We start from the raw sequence: 11,180 nt of genomic DNA on the forward strand, positions 1-11,180 counted from the left end.
ATTGTCGCCAAACAATTGATACTAGAGCATACAATCATCACAGCGATATTTGATTCTGCTCTTCTTGCTCCCTGGAGTACAAATCGATAGTAAATATTAAAAATTTAAATTATAAATCATAAATAGAAAATAGAAAAATGGAAAGTAAGGTAGTGCAAAAAAACCGAGAGGCAGGTCCGGATATTTGGAGGGTACGGCCCAGATCCGGGTCAGGAACCGTTCAGCAGTCTTATCACAGTTGGGAAGAAGCTGTTCCCAAATCTGGCCATATGAGTCTTCAAGCTCCTGAGCCTTCTCTCGGAGGGAAGAGAGACGAAAAGTGTGTTGGCTGGGTGGGTTGTGTCCTTGATTATCCTGGCAGCACTGCTCCGACAGCGTGCAGTGTAAAGTGAGTCCAAGGATGGAAGATTGGTTTGTGTGATGTGCTGGGCTGTGTTCACAATCTTCTGCAGCTTCTTCTGGTCTTGGACAGGACAACTTCCATACCAGGTTGTGATGCACCCCAGAAGAATGCTTTCTACGGTGCATCTATAAAAATTAGTGAGGGTTTTAGGGAACAGGCCAAATTTCCTTAGCTTCCTCAGGAAGTAAAGGCACTGGTGGGCCTTCTTAGCAGTGGACTCTGCTTGGTTGGACCAAGTCAGGTCATTTGTGATATTGACCCCAAGAATCTTAAAGCTTTTGACCTGTTCCACTTGCGCACCATCGATGTAAATGGGATCGTGCGGTCCGCTACTCCTTCTGAAGTCAACAACCAATTCCTTCGTCTTGCTGACGTTGAGTGATAGGTTATTGTCTTTGCATCATGCCACCAGGTTCTTAATTTCCTCTCTGTACTCAAACTCATCATTACCTGAGAATCGGCCTACAATTGTGGTGTCATCAGCAAACTTATATACTGAGTTCGATGGAAACTTGGCTACACAATCATGGGTGTACAGTGAGTACAGCAGGGGGCTGAGTACACAGCCTTGTGGGGCACCAGTGCTCAGAGTGATTGTAGAGGAGAGATTGTCCAGTATTTTTACAGCCTGGGTCCTGTCTTTGAGGAAGTTGAAGATCCAGCTGCAGATCTGAGTGCTAAGGCCCAGGTTCCAGAACTTAGGAACCTAAGGAACTTAAACTAAGCAACTTAACCAGCATTGGCTAAAACAAGCCACATTAAATAACCCATTGTCTTATACCGCACCTCTTCAGCAGCAGTCAACCAAGTGCAATGAACAACATCCTACTTTCAACAGACAATGTGTCTGTTAAATTCAGAGCTGTTTGCAAAGCTGCTGTATAGACAATTCTTGTTCTAATTTCAAACTTATTACTGCTTTCCATTTACATTTTAAGAGCTGAAGATTGGCTCCTGTTTAACTTACACTGCTTGATTTTACAAGCAGCAGCTGGAGTGTTTAAGAAGTTGAGCCAAGTAAAAAGGCCAAGAGACCCACTGGTCCAGGAAGCAAATATCCATCACGCACTAAGACAGTATTGAGTTTGATGACCACGAAGTTCTAAACTCAACAAACATCTTCAGCCCTATCAGATATAAATATCCAGAAATAGATCACTGCAGCACAAAAACAGCCCCTTTGGCCCATCAAGTCCATTCCAACCTGATATTCCACCTAGTCTGAATTACCTTCATCCGGACCATAGCCATCCATACCCCTTTTAACCTGTATACATCCAAACTTCCTTTTAACGTTGAAATTGATTCCATCAACCACTTCAGCTGGCAGCTCATTCCATACTAACACCACCCTCTGAGTGAAGAAGTTCCCCTTCACGTTCCCCTTGAATATTTCACCTTTCACCCTAAATGTAAGACCAGTATGTCTCACCCAACCTGAGGGGAAAATGAAGGGTTTCAACCTAAAACAATGACCATGCATTTAGTGTGAGTACTCCTACTAAAGGGATTTTATACTGTAACTACCCAATCTTCAAAGACTAGCTCACTTTCCTGTTTATTCTCCATGGCAAGTTTAGCTGCCAATAACTACTACTTGAATGGTGGTATACCTTTTTACACAAATCATCTAAAAGCTTTTTTGAGATACAGACATTGAGTACAGTAAACTTCCATATCATTAATAGATCACATATTAATATGCTAAGTGTTAGTTTCCATCAGGTCTGTAAATTTCTTTGAACTAAGCAACTTAGTCAATACTATCTGTTTTGAAAAAAACCAAATTAAGTAACCCATCGTCTATATACTGCACCTCTCGAGCATTAATAAACCAGATGTTGTGGGCTAGCAGTCTGTTCCATAGTCAGAGCTTGTTTGCAAAGGTGTTCCATAGGCAGTGCTTGTTTTAACTTCAAACTAATTACTGCTTGTCACTTACGTTTTAAGAACTGAAGACTGGCTCACATTTATGACCAATGTCAGTTGGAAGTTTATTTATAACTGTATGATCTTAGAAGTGACGGCTGCTGTGTTTGGAAAGCCGAACATAGCAAACATGAGACCTCTTGGCTCAATAAGTGAATACCCATCACAAACCTCCTTTTGCTTAGAGAAGATTTCTAACCTAGCTTCATCCTATGGTTATCAACTTTCAGATCAAGACTCCTGCCGCTTGGGAACAGACTATCAGTCCATCAACCATTCCAGTAGGTTACCAGTGCTCGAAAAGCTCCCTTGGCTCCAAGGCTCAAATAACATTGAGTACTTCCCATTGTAGGAGTTTCTGTGTGATTTTCTCTTTAGAGTATTCACTTCCTTAATCTCAACTGCACATATTTCCCAAAACTCTAAGGCTATCATAATTTTCCGTAAGTATGTGATAATGATACATCAATGTCCATACTACAAGTCCATATCAGTCTATCTTTAAAATCTTGTTCCCCATAAGCTGTTCTTGCCAGTTTCTTGATGCAAGTTTGAATTACTGTCTCTATCTCTGTTAGTTCATCAGGTCAGTTGGCAATATCCTTCCCTAAGCGAAGATAGTACACTTTTTCACAGAGGTGTTTGCATTGCTCTTGATGTGGTGCACGACTTTACTCGGGTTTTCTGAAAATGAGTCTTGTAAGCAAGTTACTGATTGTGTTTTGTTGTCTTCTTCTGCTTAAGAATTAGTAATCTCACATTTTAGTTATAGAAAATTATATCCATCAGCTAACATGATTTCACAATATAATAACATAAATAAAAGGCAAAACATTTACAAAACTAAAGAACAGTACAGTTTTCTCATTGAGAATCCTGTCCATACCTTTAATTCTAGGCTCCCAGAAAAAGATGTCAGAACATAGGGATTGGTTATGTCAGTCGCATGGGAGTGGCATAACTTAACATTCGGACGCCAACCATAACATCTGCATAAGTTTGTTCCCATTTAGGTGATACTGCATTCTGTGTATAACTGTTCATGTCCTCCCCTTTTGCTTTGTTGAGGATTGGGCCAAAATGAGAAGAATTGACACATCTTCCCAACTTTTATGTTTTCTCAGATAACTTTAACTGAGCAAAGACTGCTCAGTCTGTTCTGTCAAACCATGGGATTTTATCAACCAACTACACAGATTGTTCTACAAACAGGAGAAAATTTGCAGATGCTGGAAATCCGAACAACACACAACAAAATGCTAGAGGACTCAGCAGGCCGTACAGTCGACATTTCAGGCCAAAACATCAACTGTACCTTTTTCCATAGATGTTACCTGGCCTGCTGACTTCCTCCAGCATTTTGTGTGTGTTACACAGATTCTACTTGTTGCATTGTAGGTGTACCACATACGCAATATATGTTCATTCCCTGATAGAAGGTAAAAAAATATTTAAATTGTTCTACCTTGTGACTATATAATGCATTGTAGATCTTGGTGGTCCAAGGTGGTCCATCACTATTCCTGAAGAAATTGCAAAAGAACAGGTAAAACGGTTACCAGGAGTATAGCACTCTTCTGGGGTAGATATCTTTCTCCTCCTGGTAAGTCTAACATAACACACAACATATCACAAGGTGCTTGGTTTGAATATAAAAGTCAAAAATGTAAACCATGACAGTATAATCCCACCATTAGATATGAACAATATCTATAAAAAGTACGTTATTTAAAATCCTTTTCTTCTTCTCCATGTGTCTTGCGCGTTACACACTTGAGCGATCATGGCTTTTCACATCCAACAATCCCATGCAGCGTCAATGATATCTCGCACACTTAGATCTGTTAGTTCTTTCACAGTGTCCATTTTTTGCTTCTTTGCCTTCCTCTTCCACGTTTCCCAGGCATACGGCCTTGTAATGTAAGGCATTCTATTTCTCCCTTTCTGATGACATGGACCAGGAATTTAAGTTTCCTCTCATTTAATGTTCTCATTGAAGATCTTTTTATATGGGCACGTTGGAGTACTGTCAAATTAGTTACCCTATCTCTATATGATATTTTCAGCGTTTTTCTAAGAAACCACGTTTCTGTTGCTTCTACGTTTCTTCGGAGTTCTGGTGTTATAGGCCATGTTTCGGAAGCATACAGCAAGATTGACAAGATGTAACATTTTAGGAGCCTAAGCCTTGTTGTTACAGTAATGTGTCTGTTGGTAAAAATGGGTTTCATTTTTTGGAAGTTGGTTTTGGCAATGGCAATTCTGCTTTTTATTTCTACTTTACTTTTTAAAATCTTAAGAACTGTAAATATAGAAAATTACCCATATTAGTAAGTAAACATGTAATATCCAAATAGGGAAATAAAAAATGCTTATCGACTCATTGTGTTATTAGAGCGATTATTCACAACAGACACATCACAACCTCCCTCAAGATGAGGGACAAAACACGTACACCCATGTTCTATGTTAGCGATTAGGATTAGGAAAAGGAGAGGAACAAGAATAATATGATCAGGGCAGTCCCTGCTCTTCACTCTTCTAAGGTTGAGGACAAACCAGAGCAATAGGTGAAGAGGCATGTATGAGGCAATGTAGAGCAAAGCAGACATAGGCATATGAAGGATAGCCCATAGTAGTCCGGGCTAGTTATTTGAGTTAATGGAGCTATACAAAAAGCAGGTCACCAAATTTCAGACTTTACAGGCTTCAATGTTTCAGCAGAAGAGTGCCAATTCCAATGGCTAAGGGAATTGTCCATTGAAAAACTGCAAACAAAACAAAATCTGTAATCCAATTTAAAGTAGTGTCAACCCACCCAGAAACTGTATTTGCTGCTGTGGAAGCTAAATCTGTACAGCTGGAAAGGTTCTAGCTATTGTTTCAACTAGAGCATTAAGCCAGTCAGGAGCTTAAAATAAGTCTGCAAAGGAAACGTGTGGAAGAAGATGCCTCACTCTTCAGATTATGTCGGTTCAGTTACTCTCGTAATGTATAGAGAAATGATCTTTAAATTTGACTGAGTTTCTTCCAGCTATTGTTGATGAATATCAAGTCCTTATAGTACATTCTTTGCTGCATCCATCACTAATCATTCCTTAAAACCGGATTTCTGTCTTGAGAAATGCAACATAGATTAAATCATCAAATTACTCCAAGAGTTATTTAGACCATAAGACATAAGAGCAGAATTGAGCCGTTTGGCCATTGAGTCTGCTCTGCCATTCAATCATGGCTGATTCAGTCCCACTCTCCGGTCTTCTCCCAGTAACCTTTGATGCCATGGCCAATCAAGAACCTATCAATCTCTGCCTTAAGTACACTCAATGCCCTGGTCTCCACAGCTGCCTGTATAACAAATTCAACAAATTCACCACCCTCTGACTATAGAAATTTCTCCGCATCTCTGTTTTAAATGGACACCCCTCTATCCTGAGGCTGTGCCCTCTTGTCCAAGACTCCCCCATCATGGGAAACATCCTATCCACATCTACTCTGTCTAGGCCTTTCAAAATTAGAAAGGTTTCAAAGAGATCCCACCCCCGATTCTTCTAAATTCTGGCAAGTACAGGCCCAGTGCCATCAAACATAATAACCCTTTAACATGATAACCCTTTCATTCCAGGAATCATCCTTGTGAGCCTCCTCTGAACCCTCCCCAATGCCAGCACATTTCATCTTCGATAAGGAGCCCAAAACTGTTCACAATACTCAAGATGAGGCCTCACTGATTCCTTATAAAGCTTCAGCATTACTTCTCAGCTTTATATTCCAGACCCCTTGAAATGAATGCTAACATTGCATTTGCCTTCCTCAGCACCGACTCTACCTGACAGTTAATCTTTAAGGTGTTCTGCACAAGGACTCCCAAATCCCTTTGCATCTCAGATTTTTGGATTTTCTCCACGTTTAGAAAATAGTCTGCACTTTTATTTCTTCTAGCAAAGTGCCTGACCGTGCATTTTCTAACATTGTATTTCATTTCCCATTTTCTTGCCCATTCTCCAAATTTGTCTAAGTCTTTCTGCAGCCTACCTGTTTCCTCAACACTACCTGCCCCTCCACCAGATCATCTGCAAAACTAATACAAATCCATCTAATCCATCATCTAAAACATTGATATACTACATAAAAAGAAATGGTCCCCACACCGACCCCTGCAGAACACCACTAGTTACTCGCAGCCAACCAGAAAAGGATCCCTTTATTTCCACTCACTGCCTCCCACCAATCAGCCAATGCTCTCACCATGTAAGTAACTTTCCTGTAATACCATAGGCTGTTAACCTAGTAAGTAGCGTCATGTGTGGCACCTTGTCAAAGGCCTTCTGCAAATCGAAATATACAACATCTAATGCTTCCCCTTTATCTATCCTACTTGTAATCTCCTCAAAGAATTTCAATAGATTCTTCAGGCAAGATTTTCCCTTAAGGAAACCATGCTGACTTTATCCTATCTTATCCTGTGCCACCAAATACTCCATAATCTCATCATTAAATATCGACTCCAACATCTTCCCAATCACTGAGGTCAGGCTGACTGGTCTATAAGTTCCTTTCAGCTGCCTCCTTCCTTTCTTAAAGAGTGGCACCATGCCAGAGTCCAATGATTCTTGAAAGATCATTATCAATGCCTCCACTATCTCTACCACTACCTCTGTCAGCACCCTAGTCTACAGTTCATCAGGTCCAGGAGACCTATGTAACTTTAGGTCTTTCTCCCTTATAATACTAACTGCACTCACTTCTCTTCCCTCTCATTCTTCAACTCTGGCACACTGCTAATGTCTTCCACAGTGAAGATTGATGCAAAATACTCATTTAGTCCATCTGCCATCTCCTTGTCCCCCATTATTATCTCTCTAGCCTCATTTTTAGCAGTCCTATATCAACTCTCATCTCTCTTTTATATTTTACATAGTTGAAAAAGCTTTTTCTATCCACCTTGATACTGTTGCTAACTTGCTTTCATATTTCATCTTTTCCCTCTTAATGATTCTTTTAGTTGCTTTCTGTAGGTTTTTAAAAGCTTTGCACTCCTCTATCTCCCCACGAATTTTTGTTTTGTTGTATGTCCTCTCCTTTGCTTTTACATTAGCTTTGTCTTCGCTTGTCAGCCATTTGAGTATTTCTTTGTTTTTGAAATACATCTATCCTGCATCTTCCTCATGTCTCCTAGAAACTCAAGCCATTTCTGCTCTGCTGTCATCCCTGCCAGCAGCTCCTTCCAATTCACTTTGGTCAACTCTTCTCTCATACTACTATAATTTTCTTTACTCCACTGAAATACTGCTACGTCAGACTTTACTTTCTCCCTATCAAATGTCAAGTTGAACTTAATCATATTATGATCACTGGCTCCTAAGGGTACTTTTACCTTAAGCTCTCTAATCACCTCTGGTTCACTACATAATACCCAATCTAGTAGACTCAATGACAAACTGCTCTAAAAAGCCACCTCGTAGGCATTCAACAAATTCACTCTCTTGAAATCCATTGCCAACCTGATTTTCCCAATCTACCTGCATGTTAAAATCTCCCATGACTATGACAGCATTGCCCTTTAGACACAGCTTTTCTATTTCCCATTCAATCTATGGTTCACATCCCAGTTACCGTTTGGAAGCCTGTATACTAGTTATAGTTTCTTAACTCAACCTACAAGGATTCAACATCTTCTGATTCCATATCACACATTTCTCATGATTTGATGCCATTCTTTACCAGCAGAGTCATGCTAACCCCTCTGCGTACCTTCCTATCCCTCTGATACAATGTGTAGCCTTGGACATTCCGTTCCCAACTACAACCATCCTTCAGCCACAGTTCAATGAAGGCCACAACATCATATCTGACTATCTGTAATAGTGCAACAAAATCGTCCATCTTATTTCATATACTTCATTTTTAAAAATTTATTTATTTACGGGATGTGGGCATCGCCAGCTAAGCCAGCATTTATTGCCCATCCCTAGTTGCCCTTGAGAAGGTTGTGATGAGCTGCCTTCTTGAACTGCTGCAGTCCCTGTGGTGTAGGTACACCCACAGTGCTATTAGGGAGGGAATTCATGATGTTGATCCAGCAACAATGAAGGAACAGCAATGTGTTTCCAAGTCAGGACGATGAGTGACTTAGAGGGGAATTTCCAAGGGGTGATGTTCACAGGTATCCATGCATTGAGCTATAACACTTTGAGTATTGTATTTACTACCCTTTTTGATTCTGCTTCCCTAATGCACTGATACTCACTCTGCTGACTGTAATTTTGTCCTATCATCTGCCTGCCATCTCTGATAGTCTGACTGCACATTCTCTTTGCTTTTTAACCACCTGTCCTATCCTGAGTCCCTTCATTCCAGTTCCCAACCCCCTGCTAAATTAGTGTAAAACCTCCACAACATCTCTAACACGCCTTCCCGTGAGAATATTGGTGACCATCTAGTTCAGGTGCAACTCATCGCTTTTGTACAGGTCATACCTCCCCCAGATGAGATCCCAGTGATCCAAGAACCTGAACCCCTGCCCCCTGCACCAACTTCTCAGCCATGCATTTATCTGCCGAATCATCCTGTTTCCACCCTCACTGGTGCTTGGCACAGGCAGCAATCCAGAAATTACAACACTGGAGGTCCTGCTTCTCATCTTTCTGCCAAGCTCTCTAAATTCTCTCATCAGGACTTCTTTGCTTTTCCTTCTTATGTCATTGGTACCAATATGTACCAAGACATGTGGCTGCTCTCTCTCCCCCTCCAAATTGGTGTGGATGCGATCTGAGATGTCCCTGACCCTGGCACTTGGGAGGCAACTTACCATCCGGGTGTCCCGTTCATGTCCACTGATCCTCCTGTCTGTTCCTCTGACTATTGAGTCCCCTATCACTACTACTCACCTCTTCTCCCCCTTTCCCATCTGCACCACAGACCCATGCTCAGTGGCAGTTTATATTTATGCATTATACTTTATACTTTATTGTCGCCAAACAATTGATACTAGAACGTACAATCATCACAGCGATATTTGATTCTGTGCTTCCCGCTCTCTGGATTACAAATCAATAGTAAATATTAAAAATTTAAATAATAAATCATAAATAGAAAATAGAAAAATGGAAAGTAAGGGAGTGCAAAAAAACCAAGAGGCAGGTCCGGATATTTGGAGGGTATGGCCCAGATCCGGGTCAGGATCCATTCAGCAGTCTTATCACAGTTGGAAAGAAGCTGTTCCCAAATCTGGCCATACGAGTCTTCAAGCTCCTGAGCCTTCTCCCAGAGGGAAGAGGGACGAAAAGTATGTTGGCTGGGTGGGTCGTGTCCTTTCCTCTATAAACTTTAAAAAGTGGGTGACCCTCTGATAGCATTATATCTGAACAACTTTTGTCTTCATAAAAGGATATATTTGGAAGATTAACTTACATTGTTTGATCTTACAAGAGGCATTTGTGGTGTTTAGAAAGCAGAGCTTGACGAAATACCAAGAGGCCCATTGGCCCAGTAGGTGAATATCTATCACAGTAATTTGACAAGGACTAGAAGGTTCAAAAGGTTTGTTTCTATGCTGAAGTGCTCTATGACTCTAACCCAGTGATTCCCAAAGGGGGTAGTACTAGCCCCCAGGGGGTGGTTACATGTTCTGAGGGGGTGTTAGGGGAAGTAGAAGTCATGGAAGTGGCGTTCAAGATTCTTAGGGGGCAGTAAGTAGCACCCTAACTTGAGACACAAGACCTGACCGACTGTGTCAACTTGCTGCCATCATCAACTTCTGAAGGACATTCCCAGTTTGTATTAATTTGTATTAATTTTTACTTTTAATTTAGTCCCATTAATGATGGATGGATAAATACGTATTGTGCCATCTCTCTGAGCCTGAAGGCAGTGAAGCCTTGAATTCTAATCCTGCTAAGAAACCCAATACACAGAAAGTGCGTCAATACAATGTTACATCATCACCCAGAATGGCTGCCTAAATTAATAGCTCCTCCGAAAAAAACGCTTATTTCACCCCGTTAAACCGCCAAATACAAAATCTCTTGATAATACTTGAACTGGTAAGGGGGGCCAGAATGGGGAAAAGGGATGGAAACAAAATAAGTGCCATTGCAGAGCCTGTAAACCCTCATTCAGACATCCCACCCTGCAAAAGCTCATTTCAGGGAGGTAGCACCATCAATTTGCAGGAGAATTCCGGGAGGGTTGGGATGTCTGCAATAAAGTAGCTCCTTAGCAGCTGGCCAGCTAGTTTAAATAACGTTAGCTATGCTAATGAATGAATGACAGCTGTAAAACTCACCTCAACATGTCTTTTACAGTCCGAACCCACCATGGGCAATAGAAAAGTCATTGTTGCAAACAGTGCAGCGAGCAACACTGTCATTATTTTGACCCCTATTAGGCAGGGGTACACTTTAGTGTAGTCTGGGGTGACGTACGTCTTACGTTTTTTTTGGAACACTCTGCCGTGGCGCGCTCTCTCTCCCTCTCTCTCTCTCTCGGGGTCGCTCATGCGCTCTCAAGCGCTCTCGCTTGCTTTCTCTCTCGCTCGCGCGCGCACTCTTTCTTGTGGTCGCTTTTGTGCTCTCTCTTGCTTTTCTCTAGCTCACGCTCAAAAAAATTGATTTCCATGATATTGTATATAATTTGCAGGCATCAGGGAGCCACGGTTAATATGCAGGAGACTCCTGGAAGTTCCGGGAGAGGTGGGAAGTCTGCTCATTCAAACGAAGAAACAAGCTCAGCAAAAGTTGTGGAGGAGATACGGGACTGTCGTAAAGACATAAAAAAACAACTAAACGCTATTAAATCCGAGCTCACCAACATTAATCAAAAAATAGCAGAAGCAGAGACACAAATA

Source organism: Mobula hypostoma, chromosome 5 (genome assembly GCF_963921235.1).
Source record: "Mobula hypostoma chromosome 5, sMobHyp1.1, whole genome shotgun sequence".
NCBI lineage: Eukaryota > Metazoa > Chordata > Chondrichthyes > Myliobatiformes > Myliobatidae > Mobula > Mobula hypostoma.